We start from the raw sequence: 15,774 nt of genomic DNA, 5'->3' as shown, positions 1-15,774 counted from the left end.
GCCCAGATGCCGTCCCTGTATCCGTTTTCTCCTACTGGGGACTAATCAGAGATATTGTTGAGGGAGCAGATTCAGACCCCAATAAAAAGCAGCTGCTCTCAGTAGCAGAATTCTGCCTCCAACCCGTGTCGCGGTCTGCTTCGAGAACGTCTTTACAGGCGACCGGAGGGTCGGCTTCCCCTAATGATCCTGAGAGACCAACATGCCCTTCCCCTTGCCCCTCAGTTTGTATTAATATGCCCCCTCAGGACCCATCGGTTGAGCTCCAAACATCTACGGACGAGCCCCCTATTAGTAAGCCAGACACCAAGACCCTCTACCCTCCCTTACCCGAGGGTACAGCCCCTCATGCATTCAATTACCCGGTATTCAAGAGACAACCCCTCCGAGAGTCCCTCGACCCCGCAGAAGAGGCAACCCTCGAAAAGGGAGTGGCCCGATGTCACGATCCCAAATGGCCGCCTCTTACCGTAGCACCCCATAGACCTCCTCCTTACGCACCCCAGATTTGCGCACCTTTGTTAATGCCTCCCCTTACAATGCCCTTACTTTTGCGTGCCAAAGAAGACTTAAGTCAAAGGGTTACGCAATTAAAGGATGTCTTACAACTTCAGAAAGTTTGCCCAGCTTTCCAAAGACTTGTCCTCCCTCCAAGATACGCTTAAAGATTCGGTCTTCATTAGCCACCCACATCATGAGACCGCCCAATCATATGCCACCTTAAATAAGAAATCCTTAAAGTCCTCCCATAAAGCCCTAGCATTCCCGGTAGTTACCCGGTCTAATAGGCGGGGAGACCTTGCCGCCCCTTCTTCCAGCCAGTCCCCGCCCCAAGATTCAGATAATGAGGATACGGAAGGGAGGGAAAGAGAAAGCGAAAGTGATGACCTCCCAGAAGAAACAGACTCAGAGCCCACTGAATTTCGCAGACTACAATTTAAAACCTTAAAAGAACTGAATTCTGCCGTGAGGGCGTATGGGCCCAATGCACCCTTTACCTACTCCCTCCTAGAGGCAGCCTCGGGGGGCGGCTACCTGCTCCCCGGAGAATGGGTCACACTAGTACAGGCGGTCCTTTCTGGCGGGCAGTTCCTCTCTTGGAAGGCCGACTTTCTCGACCGCTGTCAGACCACGGCTGCTAATAATTTAAAAAACCCCAATTCTGCATCTTGGACCCTTGAAAAGCTTAGCGGACAGGGGAGATTTGCCACTGAACAGCGCCAAAGGAGACTCCCAATTAGACTTTTGTCTCAGACCGCCGCAGCCGCCTGCGGCGCCTGGCGAACACTTCCCTCTACGGGATCTGTTCTTACTCCCCTGACAAAAATCACCCAGGGGGCTCAAGAGGGTTTCAGTGAATTTGTGGGCAGGCTTCTAGAGTCTGCTGAACGAACCCTCGGACACGAAGATGAGAATAATAGGCTTATTAAACAGTTAGCTTATGAAAATGCCAACAGCACCTGTAGGGCCATTCTTAGAGGCAAACTCAAAAATAAAGACCTTAATGACATGATTAGAATGTGTAATGATGTTGACCCCTTTACCCATAAGGTATCACAGGCCGTGCAGCTTGCGGTTGGGGCCGCCATCCAAGGGACCGCGGCACAGAGGGACTGCTTTAAATGCGGTCAACCAGGGCACTTTGCGAGGCAGTGCTCCTTGGCCACCCCTAACCTCAGTGAGCCGCCAGGCAGGCCAGCCCAGCCCCCCTCCCTCTGTCCTCGCTGTAGGAGGGGAAAGCATTGGGCCAATCAATGCTGCTCCAAGACTGATGTCTTTGGAAACCCCTTGCCCCCCCTTTCGGGAAACGGCCTGAGGGGCCAGCCCTGGGCCCCCATCCTATTCAATTTCAGTCGGCCTCAGGGAACAGCCGACAAGAGGATCCCCAGCCCCTAGACTCCTCCGAGCAACCACAGGGAGCGCAGGAGTGGACTTGTGTGCCTCCTCCGACACAATATTAAGACCTGAGGATGGTGTTCAGATTTTGCCCACTGGCTCCTTTGGACCCCCACCAGCTAACATGTTCTTTTTTATTCTGGGCCGAGCCTCCTCCACTCTTGCGGGGCTCATAGTCCACCCCTCCATAGTAGGTAGTGACTTTACCGGGGAAATTAACATCTTAGCCAGCCCACTTACAGGCCCTGTGTGTGTCTCTAAGGGACAGTGCTTAGCTCAGACGTTGCCCTTGCCCCTTAATACATCCTTCCCAGCCATCGCCTCTAACCGAGGTGCTTCTCGCCCTGGCTCTTCTGATCTCTATTGGATCCAAGCTATCACCAAAGAACGGCCCACCCTGCGGCTAAAATTAGATGGTAAACTTTTTGAAGGCCTCAGGTGCCGATTCCACGGTTATCGCCCAAGACGCCTGGCCTGATTCATGGCCACTGCAGCCCTCCCTTACGCACTTACAAGGTATAGGACAGTCTAGAGATACTCTCCAGAGCTCAAAAATTTTGACATGGGAAGACTCTGAGGGAAACAGAGGTACTACTCAACCCTTTGTAGTCCCGAGCCTACCTGTTAACTTATGGGGGCGTGATATCCTTGCACAAATGAATGTCATTATGTGCAGCCCCAATGAAGTTGTAGCCAGCCAAATGCTTAAACAGGGATTCCTCCCAGGGCAGGGTTTAGGCAAAGAGGGTCAGGGACTAAGAGCACCCCTGACCACCCTCCCTAAGTCAGACAGATCAGGACTAGGGTTCAAAGACCATTTTACGTAAGGGCCATTAATCCCCCTGCACTTCAGGCAGATAAAATCACTTGGAAAAGTGACTTCCCTGTCTGGATCAATCAGTGGCCCCTCCCGTCTAACAAGCTAGCCGCAGCTACAGCGTTGGTGCAGGAACAATTAGCTGCCGGACACATAGAGCCCTCTACTTCACCATGGAACACCCCCATTTTCGTCATCCAAAAAAGGACTGGCAAGTGGCGGTTGCTACAAGACTTACGGGCTATTAATCAAACAATGGTTCCCATGGGGGCACTCCAGCCTGGTTTGCCTTCGCCCGTAGCTATCCCCAAAGGCTACTATAAGATAGTCATTGACCTAAAAGACTGCTTTTTCTCCATACCATTGCACCCAGATGACTGCAAGCGCTTCGCTTTCAGTCTCCCGGTGGTAAATTGTATAGGACCCTCTCTGCGCTTCCAATGGCGAGTATTGCCTCAAGGCATGGCCAACAGCCCTACCCTCCTCCTCAGCTGTGTCCCCTTTTCCATTTAGCACCTCCCTATACCAACCTACCCTGCCCAAGGGGCCCCCCTCCTCTGCAGAACTAATTCTCACCTTAGTCAATGCCTCTGTCAGGACCATCTGAGAGGCCAATAATTCAGAATATCAGGAGTGTTGGGTATGCTACTCCCCCCGGCCTCCCTTCTATGAGGGCATTGCTACATTTGGTAAACTATTATTTACTAACGACACCAGCAAACTCAGATGGGGCCTAGAGACCCATGATGGCCTGACACTCAGCCAAGTCATAGGCCTAGGCCTTTGCCTTCTTGGCCCAAAAATGCTCCCCCCCGCACCCTTAGAGAAAATACGCAATCCGTCAATTACTGTCAACTCCACTTTTCAGTATATTCAGGCATCTAACACCTCTTATTTTGCTTGTTCTTCCGGCCTTACCCCGTATGTAGTCACTGCTACGTTTCTGGAGCATAGAGAATATTGTGTGTTAGTCATGCTCTTCCCCAGACTCACTATACGTCCTGCTGACGAATTGCTCAAATTTTGGGAGCGTGGCACCACAATGCCCCGAGAAAAGAGAGAGCCCATCACGGCCATAACACTCGCAGTTGTTCTAGGCCTTGGTGCCACAGGGGCTGGAACAGGCATAGCCTCTCTAGTCACCTCCAACCAGCAGTACCTGCAGCTCTCTGCTGCCATCGATAATAATCTCCGAGAGCTACAGCAGGGCCTAAAATATCTCAAAGAATCCCTCGCTTCGCTTTCTGAGGTAGTGTTGCAAAATAGAAGAGGCCTAGACTTAGTGTTCCTCCAAGAGGGAGGCTTGTGCACAACACTCAAAGAAGAATGTTGCTTCTACGCAGACAAAACAGGTCTGGTAGAAGATAGCATTGAGAGAGTTAGACAGAGCCTAGAAGATAGAAAAAAACGGAGAGAACAAAGTGAGGCATGGTATCAAAATTGGTTTTCTACATCCCCCTGGCTATCCACATTGCTTCCCAGTGTCTTGGGGCCGTTTGTAGGTTTCTTGTTGCTTCTCACTTTTGGGCCTTGGGCATTCAAAAAACTAACCAACTTTGTCAAGTCGCAGGTAGATGCAGCCACACAAAAATCGGTCTCCGTGTTTTACCCACGGCTAGAACTAAGAGGCTCCAGAGAAGACCTCCATGAAGAGTCTCCCAACACACCCACTGAAGGTCTAAATTTCTCAGACCTTGCCGCAGACGTGGAACGCAGTTGGTTCCAAAAGCTGTGGAGACGCCCATGACGGGATTATCGCGATGCCTCGTACCAGGTGCACACCCCGCCAGCAGTGAGGTGACTCCATGACGGGAATATTGTAGGTCCATGCCCGGGGGCACACTTCATAATCAGGAGTGCCGGAGCTGGATGACACCTACATAGCCTAAGACAGAGGCCTCACCTTCACATTGATCGCCCGATCTTATATTTGGGGTGCTGGTCGAGGAAGCACATCACGTAGCCTAAGACAGGCTCTCCACCAACCTATATAAATCTCCCTCATACTAATAAAGAGAAGGGGAGATGTTAGAGGCAAGGACCCTCAGAGATCCTCAACTCCCCTATGACTTGTCCTATGCATGGGCCTCGCCCTAGAAAAATTCCTAGGACAAAAACAACACCCCACCCTCCAGCTATAGCTCCGAAAAGAATGCGTTCCAAAATGCTCCAGGGTGTGCTAACTGCAATTGTTCCCGACCACCTGCCAGGTTGGGGTCAAGTAATCAGTCACAAACAACCTCGATACCAAGATACTGATTGGGGCTGATTAGCCCAAACCCAAGACTCACCGTCACCCCACTGCATTTTTTGTTTCTACTTCCTTGTTTCTGTATGCTTATAAAACCTACTAAGAATCTAAGTAAAGTAGACCTTGACAACCCTTTGCTTGGTCTCGTTCCTTTCTCTCGCCCATCTCTTTCAGGCACGGTCCCCCTTGCCCCCACGAGTAACAGAAGGTCCCGCGGGCCAGGACACCTGGGCTCAAGGGATCCTCCTGTCTCAGTGTCCCAAGTAGCCCGGCATGCGCCATCATGCCCATACTGCATTTTTTTTTTTTTTGAGACAGAGTCTCACTTTGTTGCCCAGGCTAGAGTGAGTGCAGTGGTGTCAGCCTAGCTCACAGCAACCTCAAACTCCTGGGCTTAAGCAATCCTCCTGCCTCAGCCTCCCGAGTAGGTGGGACTACAGGCATGCACCACCATGCCCGGCTAATTTTTTTTTGTATATATATATTAGTTGGCCAATTAATTGCTTTCTATTTACAGTAGAGACGGTCTCGATCTTGCTCAGGATGGTTTCAAACTCCTGACCTTGAGCAATCCTCCTGCCTTGGCCTCCCAGAGTGCTAGGATTATAGGCGTGAGCCACCGTGCCCAGCCTGCATTTTGATATTTAGTATGAAAAATGAAAGGATATAAAATATTTCCTTAATAATTTTTATACTGATCACATACTGAAATGAGAATATTTTGGACATATTGGGTTAAATGATTAAATTAATCTCACCTGTTTCTTTTTGCTTTTTAAAACATGATTGCCAGAAAATTTAAAATTACACATGTAGCTCACATGATATTTCTTTTGGATGGTGCTGGGGGAAAGGGCTTAGAAGAATGGGCGTGTGATTTTCAGCTGCCACTATAAGCAGCCCTAAGGACCCATTTTTGTTCCAACAGCCACCTGATTGTTATTTGGCTACTAAACACAAAGAAAGCATTTTGATTAATTTTTTTGTTTGTTTTTAGAGTAAGAAATGAAGACAAATTAATAGTAGATACAGAATTCTGTGTGATTCTTAAATGGTTCTCAAATCTATTCATTTCTTTCTACCACCTGGACTCTTACTTTGCAATCAGAATCATTTGCAAATATGGTCACGTCCTCCCACGGACTCTAACCCTTTTGTGACCCCCCCAGCACTCTCAGGATAAGGTCCAAATGCCCCACCGTGGCTTAAAAGGCCACGCAGGACCTGCCCCTTCCTCACCTTGCCACTGCTTCATGCCTCCTTTAATTAAGGGCCTCCTTTGGGGCTTCCCAATAATTGTTGTGATCACTCAGAATTGTCACCATCTGGGGAATGAGTCTGTCTCTGCCATAGGACTTTGAGTCCCCCTGAGGGCAGGGCTGGGGCTGGAGTGTCAGCACAGCACAGCTCAGGGTTGGGCACAGAGGAGGGTTTCAATGACTGTTGGTTGAATGAATAATAGATGAGTTCAGACATCAAACAGATTTATTCATCACAGGATTCCTGAGAAGTCAGGGTGCTGTCTCTTTCTCTTTCCTCTTTGCACTTTTCTCCTTACAGGTTTCCTCCAGGACGGACTAACAGTTGGCATCTTCATTCCTGGATGGCAGCTCCGTGCTGCAGGGAAGTGGCTGTAGTTTCTGTGGAAAGTCCCAGAAAAACTCCTTTTTTCCCAGTTCCCCTAACCCATCCAAGCCAATTTTTTTTGCTGACTCAGCAGCCTCCTAACTTTTATTTTTACATTTTCCCAAACATTTTTAATAAACATTTCAGAGAGAAAAGTGGGGTACAGTGAGCACTTAGGTACCCGTCACCTAGATCCTGCAATTAGCATTTTATTGTACCTGCTTTATCAGGTATCTGCCCATCTTCCCGCCCCCTCTCCATCCATCGCTCCCTCTTACCTTTCTGATGCATTTCACAGCAAGTTGCCATCATCGGTATACTTCCCCTACTTCCCCCTAAATACTGCCACGTGCATAAAATTAAGGAAAGTTCAGTATTTGCTTGCTGTTCCTTTTTACTTACTTAGTTCCTACTTTTCAGGTGAAATTTACATACGTCGAAATGCACAAAACTGAAGCACCCTGTTAGAGGCATTCTGACAAATGTGTAGACCTGTGCCCTGAAATCTCTATTGCGACTCAGAGTGCTCCCATCACTCCGGTTTCAGACGGGAGTAAAAGGGGTGGGGGGAACAGGGTGGGAAGAGGGGGCAGAGGTTGGGGCCAGACCTTGAAGGGCCTCATAGGCCACGATGAGAAATAAAACAGTAATTCCAATACTAATACTAATACTGATATTATGCTGGATATTTTCTGCTTGCCCTGTTAGAGCCGCCCCCCCCCCACCATGCTGTTAGGAGCAGGGTCAGTTCCTGGGAGGCTGATCAGCGTGGACCACAACAGGCTTTCCTGACCTTTCTTCCTGCCTGGTTTGACCAGTGGGCAACGCTGATGAGAGATCGGAGGGCAAGTATTTATTTCCCAGGCTCCCTCCCTGGTGTGGGGTTGCCTTGGGCTGGCTGTGTCTTTCCACCCAAGGCCACAGTCCCCTTCTCGCCCCAGCCCGGGTTCTGGTAATGACCGTCCTTCAGGCCGGAGCTGGTGAAAGCTCCCTCTTTGGAGCTCTGGGGTCCTGCACCACCTTTTGTGGATTCTCTACTCACTGCCTCTACCCCTGTAAATAGTCTCTTGCCTAATTAAGCTCTCTCCAGTGACTCCGCGTGAACTGGCTGGCTGTTTCCTGCCGAGACCCCGAGTGTCCCAGCAGCCAATGCGCAGTGACAACATCCTAAATGTCTGACAGCTAAATGTTCCAAATGTGTTGCAGGAACAATCTATTGCATCTACCCGACAGCCCTACGTAGAAGCAGAGGCTTGGAGAGGGGATGGCACTAGCTCAGAGTTTCAGAATGGATAAGTGGCCCAAGCCAAGATCTGCAACCAGTAGGCAGCTTGACTGTTAATCATTAAGAGCACTGAGAGCCGCTGTGGGCGGTCCAGCCAGGAAGTCAGGTTGGTGTTTTGCAAGCGCCCTCTGGCGGCGCGGAGGAGCACTGCCAGCTGGGATTTAGCACCCAGCTCTGTCCCCGCTCTAGGGAAGCGCCGCCGCTGTTTCGCTAGTGCGCATGCGCCGACAGGCAACCAGCTCTGCAGCCTAGACACTGACGAATGGACCCGCCTGGGTTTCCAGAAAGTCTCCTTGGAGGTGGTGACGTTGGAGCAGGGCCTTGAAGGACAAGTAGCACGTAGCACGTGAAGGCCTGAGAGAGCCTCGTTCAGGGAAGGGGGTGAAGCTTCGCATGGGAGGGAGGCAGGAGATAAGTTGGGGGGAAAGTCAGAGCCCATCTGGGAAAGACGCCTGACATTGGGTCTTTGTCCTGTAAACCAGTTTGGAGCTTGTGAACCAGCACGTTTCAAAGACAAAATTGGAGGGTCAGACATTAGGGTTGTCAACTTTTTCTGCTGTCAGTATGGACTTAAAAAAAAAACCCAACCATTTTTATTCCTTCTAAAAGCTTGTAATGAACATTGACTGTGTATTAGGGAATGTTCTGGGCAGGGCCTGAGTCTGTTTCGCTCACGTTGTACCCTCAGAGTCCAGAGTCATGGAAAGCCCCCCCGTAGAAGGAATGAATAGGATAAGAGATAATGGCTCTTGGCAAGCTCAGCGCAGGAACAAGCTGCTGGGAATACAGTTAAAAGTCTTCAGTTTTGGGGCCGTCAAGGGACAAAATGACAACAAATTTAGTTGATGGGTCTTAATTGGCTTTTATTTGTGCTTCTAGAATCAGGCAACACTTTATTATATGAAGTAGAATGAGTGTTCTGATTAGCTGAGCAGATGAAGTAGACTTTCTAGAAAGAAAAGGGCTGAGGAAGCAGAACAGAGAACAAAAAGCGGATTGGCCATTTCAAAGTTACTTTGCCTCGACAAAGCTCTCCCTCCCAGTCACCGGGCAGCTTCCTCTCCCTTGTCGTCCACGTGTTGCTGGAATGTTGTTTCCTCCCAGTGGGCTTCCACGGCCACCTTATCAAAAGCAGCGTCTCTCCTCTCCCACCCCAGCCCCGACCTTTACTCAGCTTCACTTCCGTTTGGCCGTTACTCTCTACCTGACTTTACATGGCAGACCTCTTTGTCTTTTATGCATCTGGAACTTTGTCTCATTCATCGTTATCTTCTCCTCACACAGAGCAATAGGTGCTCCATAAATAGTAGGCTCCTGGAACAGTCCTGTTGGGTTAGACCTGCCCTTGTCCCACTTTGTAGATGGGGGCATCTAAGGCACAGGGAGGTTAAGTCACTCAGCTGACAAATGGCAGAGATCGGTTTCACATCCAAGCACACTGGCTTCAGGATTGGACTGGGCAGCAAAGGTTTCCTGTATCAGTTAGTTATGGTAATGCGGTGTGACAAACCACCCCAACACTCAGTAGCATTTTTTTGTTGTTAAGCTCATGAGTTTGTGGGTGGACAGTTTAGGCTGGGCTTGGCTGGGTGGTTCTTCTGGACTCAGTAGTTGGCTTATATGTCTGGCAGTTGTCTGGCAGCTAATCTAGGTTGGTTTAGGCTGCAATGATTGGGACAACTTTGGTTGTGCTCCACAAGGCTCTCATCTCCCAATAGTCTAGCCTGGGCTTATTCTCACAGAGGTACCAAAATACAAGTGGAAATGTGCAAAGCCTCTCAACTGAGGCCCAGGCTTGAAACTGGCATGTGTCACTCCTACTTGATTGTGTTGGTGAAAGCAAGTCACATGGCCAAGCCCAGAGTCATATAAGCATAAAGTTACATGGTGAAGGGCATGGATACAAAGAGGAGTGAAGAATTGGGGCTGGCAGTACAATCTGCCATGGTTCCCATTGGCTCAAAGTTCTTGGGCTCTGTTCCCAGGCATGAGAGTCAGAGACCATTTGGAAAAGGACCCCAGGGAGCCCTTCGCCCTCCCCTTCTTTCCTTCCTTCCTCCCTCCCTTTCTCCCTTTCTTCCTTTCTTTTTCTCTCCCCTTCCATTTCCCGCCTACCAGGAAATGCAGCTTCTTTGAAGGGCACTCCCAGATTCAGGATGCTCAGGGTTTGTGGGGGGTGGGGGAAGGAACAAAGTAGGAGAGGGCAGCTGAGCAGGGAAGCTGTTGTGTCTGCATTTGTCATTTGGGTGTGGTGGTCTAGAGGAAGCTGGCAGGAAGCTTTGTAGGTGTTCACTTTTGCTGATTGGTGAAGAGTGAATGCTTTGACATTATTTGATCTTAGTCACTGCATCACCTGTTTTGGGGTTTTTTATATTAATCTATCTATCTATGTATCTATCTAGCTTTCAATTATCTATCTTTTCCTTCACTTTCGCCTTTAGCTCAATTAAGCATTGACTTGTAAATAAAGGTGCAGATGAGGATTTTATGCATCCCCAGATCTTTTGAGCTCATTTCACAATCTTTTCTCATAGTTTTGGCTCTAGGCCTCACCAACCTGGATTGCAAACCGATTCCACTCATCTGATACACAGAACCACCTAATGGTCAGGACAACTCCGTGAAGCCAAAACTGTGATTATTTCCATTTTACAAGTGAGGGAAATTTAGTGGCTTCCACAAGACAGTTTCCCAGGACTTTGACTGCTTGTAAAAAAATAATTGGGCCAGATGATTCTAGAACTTTCCTGAGTAGAATGAGCTGGCTGGGCTGTTGCCGGCAGATTAGGAACGGCTGTCCTGACACAGGGGCACATTCCCATCTCTGTGGCTCTGCAGGAAGTACAACCCAGGGCTGGTCTGGTTTGCAGTTGTCATCCTTACAGTAACCCTGGGCGTGGGCCTTTCCTGGTTCCTGGTCTCTAGGAGGGACCTCCCTGCCCTCAGGGCTGTCAGGGTTGGAGAGGCTCCTGACTGTAATAACACTGTTGCTTTTACAGCCACTCTGAGAAACCCAAACTGTCAGATAAGCACCTTTCAGCCCTCCCAGCATCTCACTAAGGACCTTTGAATTTCCCCCTATGGAGGCCACATTTGGAAGATTTATCATCGCTTAAAGATGGCTTTGGGGCCAGGCGTGGTGGCTCACGCCAGTAATCCTAGCACTCTGGGAGGCCAAGGCGGGAGGATCACTCGAGGTCAGGGGTTTGAAACCAACCTGAGCAATAGTGAGACCCCATCTCTACTATAATAAATAGAAAGAAATTAATTGGCCAACTAAAAATATATAGAAAAAATTAGTCTGGCGTGGTGGCACATGCCTGTAGTTCCAGCTACTTGGGAGGCTGAGGCAGAAGGATTGCTTGAGCCCAGGAGTTTGAGGTTGCTGAGCTAGGCTGATGCTACAGCACTATATAGCCCAGGCAACAGAGTGAGACTCTGTCTCAAAAAAAGAGATGGATTTGGAATGTTAATTAATTTCCCTGGGTCTTGCCAATCAGAGCTCCACTTTCCCTGGCCTTGGTCTTTAAGCAGTGGGAGGCAACTGGTATTTCCTGGCCCCACTCAGCGATATTATTGCAGCCCAGAGCAGAGATCTTGAGCCAATGTCAGGCTTTTGCAATACTGAGAGTTACTCTGGCTCCCTCGTGTCCATCACTGCACTCCTAAGGGTGTTCCTTCCACTCACCATCAGACCAGGATCAAATGTCCCATCACCCAGCTTGGAGCCGGAAAGGACATTATCAGCCCCAGCCCCACACCCTGTCACGGTGCTGGGTGGCTGTGCCCACCGGCCTCCTGGGAAGTGCTTCCCGACAGCGCCAGGGCTGCAGGCCTCTTGCAGCTCAGGTCCTGAAGGTTCCACATTCCCTAGCCCCGATGAGTGATAATGAACATGAGCTGCAAACTTTCCAGGATCTCCTGAACGGAGAGGGAAAATGGCGGCTCTTTCACCTCCACCTTCCAAATCTCATGCAAGATGTCTCTTGTGGCTCATGTGAACTCGGAACAATGCAGGGAAGGCATTCTGGAAACAATAGCTCCAGTTTAGCTAAATTGTAACAATACAAATGCATCAAAGTGGCTGACGCCTACACATGTCAACAAGGAGGCCCCAGTGGTGGATGTATATTAAAATACGCACATATTTGAGGTATACAATTTGATGAGCTTTGACATGCATTCACTCGTGAACTTCCCTGAATTTCCTGAAGGGACTTTCCAGAGAATTTAAGAAGTTTCCAGAACTCTAGGGTGTGTTTCCAGGGCTTGTGAAATGGGAAGATGGTGCCTCCCAGGGGAGTTGTGTGTCCCTATTGGGGTCAAAACCTTCTGAATCCCCACCCTGTGCCATTTTCAAGGCCAGCATCCTCCAGGCAACCCAAACCCTGTGGAGGGAGCAACCTGAGTCACCGGGATTCCTGAACCTCCACTGCCCCCCCCCCCCCACCGAAGGAAGGTGATGGCAGGGAACACCACCAGTCTCAGGATGGGTACATGCATGGAGCAAGGAGAGGGGAAGGGGTTCAGAACAGCATTTCTTTTTTTCTTTCTTTTTCTATTATGAAATATTTCAAACTTCACAAATGTACAGAGAAGGGTACAATAAACCCCCAGGTCCTAATCATCCAGCTGCTCAATCCATCCATCTTCTCAATTAATTTGAGATCAACCACAAATGTCATTTCATTGATATTTTCCAAAGAGACAGAAATTTTAGTATGTGTCTCTACTCTTAAGACAAATTCACCATAACATTATCAGACCTAAAAAGTAATTAACGATAATTGGTTAATATAATTAACAAAATGTTAGTGTTTTCAATTTGGTGGTGTCATGAACTTTTTTTGTACAGTTAAGTTTATTCAACTCATGAAGCAAACAAAGGTTGACACATTGCATTTCATTGATGTTTCTTTTTTTTTTTTTTTTTTTGAGACAGAGTCTCGCTTTGTTGCCCAGGCTAGAGTGAGTGCCGTGGCATCAGCCTAGCTCACAGCAACCTCAAACTCCTGGGCTCAAGCAATCCTTCTGCCTCAGCCTCCCAAGTAGCTGGGACTACAGGCATGCGCCACCATGCCTGGCTAATTTTTCTATATATATTAGTTGGCCAATTAATTTCTTTCTATCTATAGTAGAGACGGGGTCTGCTCTTGCTCAGGCTGGTTTTGAACTCCTGACCTCGAGCAATCCGCCCGCCTCGGCCTCCCAGAGAGCTAGGATTACAGGCGTGAGCCACCGTGCCCGGCCGATGTTTCTTTTTTTTTTTTTTTTTTTTTTTGAGAGAGGCTAGAGTGCCGTGGCATCAGCCTAGGTCACAGCAACCTCAATCTTCTGGGCTGGTCTCAAACTCCTGACCTCAAGTGATCCTCCTGCCTCAGCCTCCCAGAGTGCTGGGATTTAGGCATGAGCCACTGTGCCCGGCCTTGTTGATATTTTTTAGTTTTTGGATCACCCCTCCCTCTCTACTCCTTTCACTTACAATACATTTGGTAAATAATCAGGGTCATTTGTCTGGTAGAGTTTTCAACCTCCAGGATTTTGCTGATTGTAACCCAGTTGAGTCGTTTTGCATGTTCCTTCACGAAGTGCTTCTCAAAAGAGGGATTGTGATAACTTTTTTTTTTTTTTTAAAACAGGTTTTGGCCAGGTGCGGTGGCTCACGCCTGTAATCCTAGCACTCTGGGAGGCCGAGGCGGGTGGATTGCTTGAGGTCAGGAGTTTGAAACCAGGCTGAGCAAGAGCGAGACCCCATCTCTACTATAGATAGAAATAAATTAATTGGCCAACTAACATATATATAGAAAAAATTAGCCGGGCATGGTGGCGCATGCCTGTAGTCCCAGCTACTGGGGAGGCTGAGGCAGCAGGATTGCTTGGGCCCAGGAGATTGAGGTTGCTGTGAGCTAGGCTGATGCCATGGCACTCACTCTAGCCTGGGCAACAAAGCAAGACTCTGTCTCAAAACAAAACAAAACAAAAAACCCAGCTTTTATTAAGGTCTAATTGATATAGAAAAAACCTTCATATACTTGAGGTATACAATTTGCTGCGCTTTGACAAGTATTCACCTGTGAGACCACCACCACAGTCGGGGTGGTAGTGGGAAGACAGGTTCTCTCACTCATCATGGGTAGGAGTGTAAACTGTGCAAGCTCTATGGAGAGAAATTTGGCATCTCTTCCCATGACCAGCACAAACACCCTTTGACTCAGCAATGCCACTATTCCACTTGTCACGCTTGTGGTACGAGATGAATCCTTAAGGTTGTATGTTGCAGCGTTGTCTGAAATAGCAAAGGATCCGATACTCGGCTATGGTAAAACAGTCATATAACATGAAGTACCAGGCATGTTCTCTGTGCTTTACAAATAATAATTCACTTAATCCTCACAATATGCAGATGAGGCAGGTGCTATGATTAGGCGTACTTTAAAGATGGGGAAACTGGGGCCCAGAGAGATAAGTGGCTTGTCCAAGATCACACAGCCAGTCACAGTAGCACTGGCACCTAGGCAGTCTTTCTACACAGCCTGTGCACTTTCCTGCTGTGTTGCAATAGTCCTGTTGTAACTGGGCCATTGTCACAACAGAATGTCATGTAGCTATAAAAAAGAATGAAGAGGTTCTTTATGGACTGACATAAAATGGTTTCCAAGGTATAATGTAAAGCAAAGTATAAACCACCAGTGTAAAGTGGAATGAAAAAAACGTGTGTTTATATATGTGTATATGTGCCCACTTGTGTGTAGGCATGTGTCATGTTTACCTATGTAGATGTGCTTCGTACATGTATCTGCATGTGCACACATGTGTTATTTGTACATGTTCATGTATGTTTGTGGTTGTTTTTTGATTTTGCTTTTCACCCCAACTAGTATTTATCAGCCATGGCTCTGAATGCTTGTTATGCCCCCAAATTACCCCTCACAAAGTTAAAATTTGATTTGCTTGTGCTTCTTCTCCCTCTTTAGGGAGATTTAGCAAACAGATACAACAGGGAACTGTGTGCCTAAGGACAAAGATGAGGAATTAGCTAGAGTCTGGCATTAACTGCAAGAGAGTTGGTAGAACTAGAGAATCTTCTAGAAAGAACTTGATTGGCATATATCATGGCCAAATTTCCCAATCTTTTGGGAGGGTGACAAGAGTCTGCATTAAAAGTCTTTCTTCCCACTCCCCCAGCGCAGTTTACTGTGGGTCAATTCAACCTCAGTGAAGCTGCTTTGAAGAATAATGTCTCCCCTTTACCCTCCTCACCTTTTACTTTGCTCTATACACCTCCTGTATCATTTGAGTATTTTCCAATAAGATAGATTTTATGTATTCTTGAGCAGTAAGTAAATAAATAGGCATGAGAACTTTCCAAAAAATCTCCCCTACCAGTAGTCACAGATTCATGATATCTTACTGAGCCCTAGCTCTCTCCCAAGTCCCCTCTGTCCACTGAAGTCATTATGTAAGCTGCAGAGACGGGAAAAGATGGTGTAGAGCAGGCAAGGAACAGACAGGGCATAGGGAGATGGGGCCCATTACAATCAGATAATGTGGAGTCTAATTTTTCTCATTCTGACATACCTGCTGGGCAAATATTAGGACCAGAAACAGCAGACTTTGGCTTTAAAATTGGGCTAGGAGTGCTCTGGAGGTGGTTAATACTAGTCACTTACCCAGCTAACAAGAGAAGTTTGCATATTATGATGAAAGGAAAATCAGACTTTAGGTCAAAATATCTAGTTCTTGTCTTGGCTCTGCCCATAGCTATGTAACTGTGAGAAACTTACTAAAGTTTTCTGGATTTCAGATGCTCTTTCTGGAAAATGTATGGGTTGGAGAAGTCGAATTTTAAGAGCCCTTGCAGCACTAAAATTCTACTTCTAGTCTTGAAGCATACACAAA

At 47.9% G+C, this 15,774-nt stretch overlaps 1 pseudogene; it reads right to left on the bottom strand.

The window, feature by feature from the left end:
- Positions 1 to 11,742, bottom strand: part of LOC105869604 (10 kDa heat shock protein, mitochondrial pseudogene) — a 26,904-nt pseudogene extending 15,162 nt beyond the window's left edge.
- Positions 11,743 to 15,774: the final 4,032 nt, after the last annotated feature.

Source organism: Microcebus murinus, chromosome 16 (assembly GCF_040939455.1).
Source record: "Microcebus murinus isolate Inina chromosome 16, M.murinus_Inina_mat1.0, whole genome shotgun sequence".
In the NCBI taxonomy this organism is placed as follows: domain Eukaryota; kingdom Metazoa; phylum Chordata; class Mammalia; order Primates; family Cheirogaleidae; genus Microcebus; species Microcebus murinus.
Note: the sequence above shows the minus strand (reverse complement) of the source record. Positions and strands in the feature narration are given on the sequence as shown.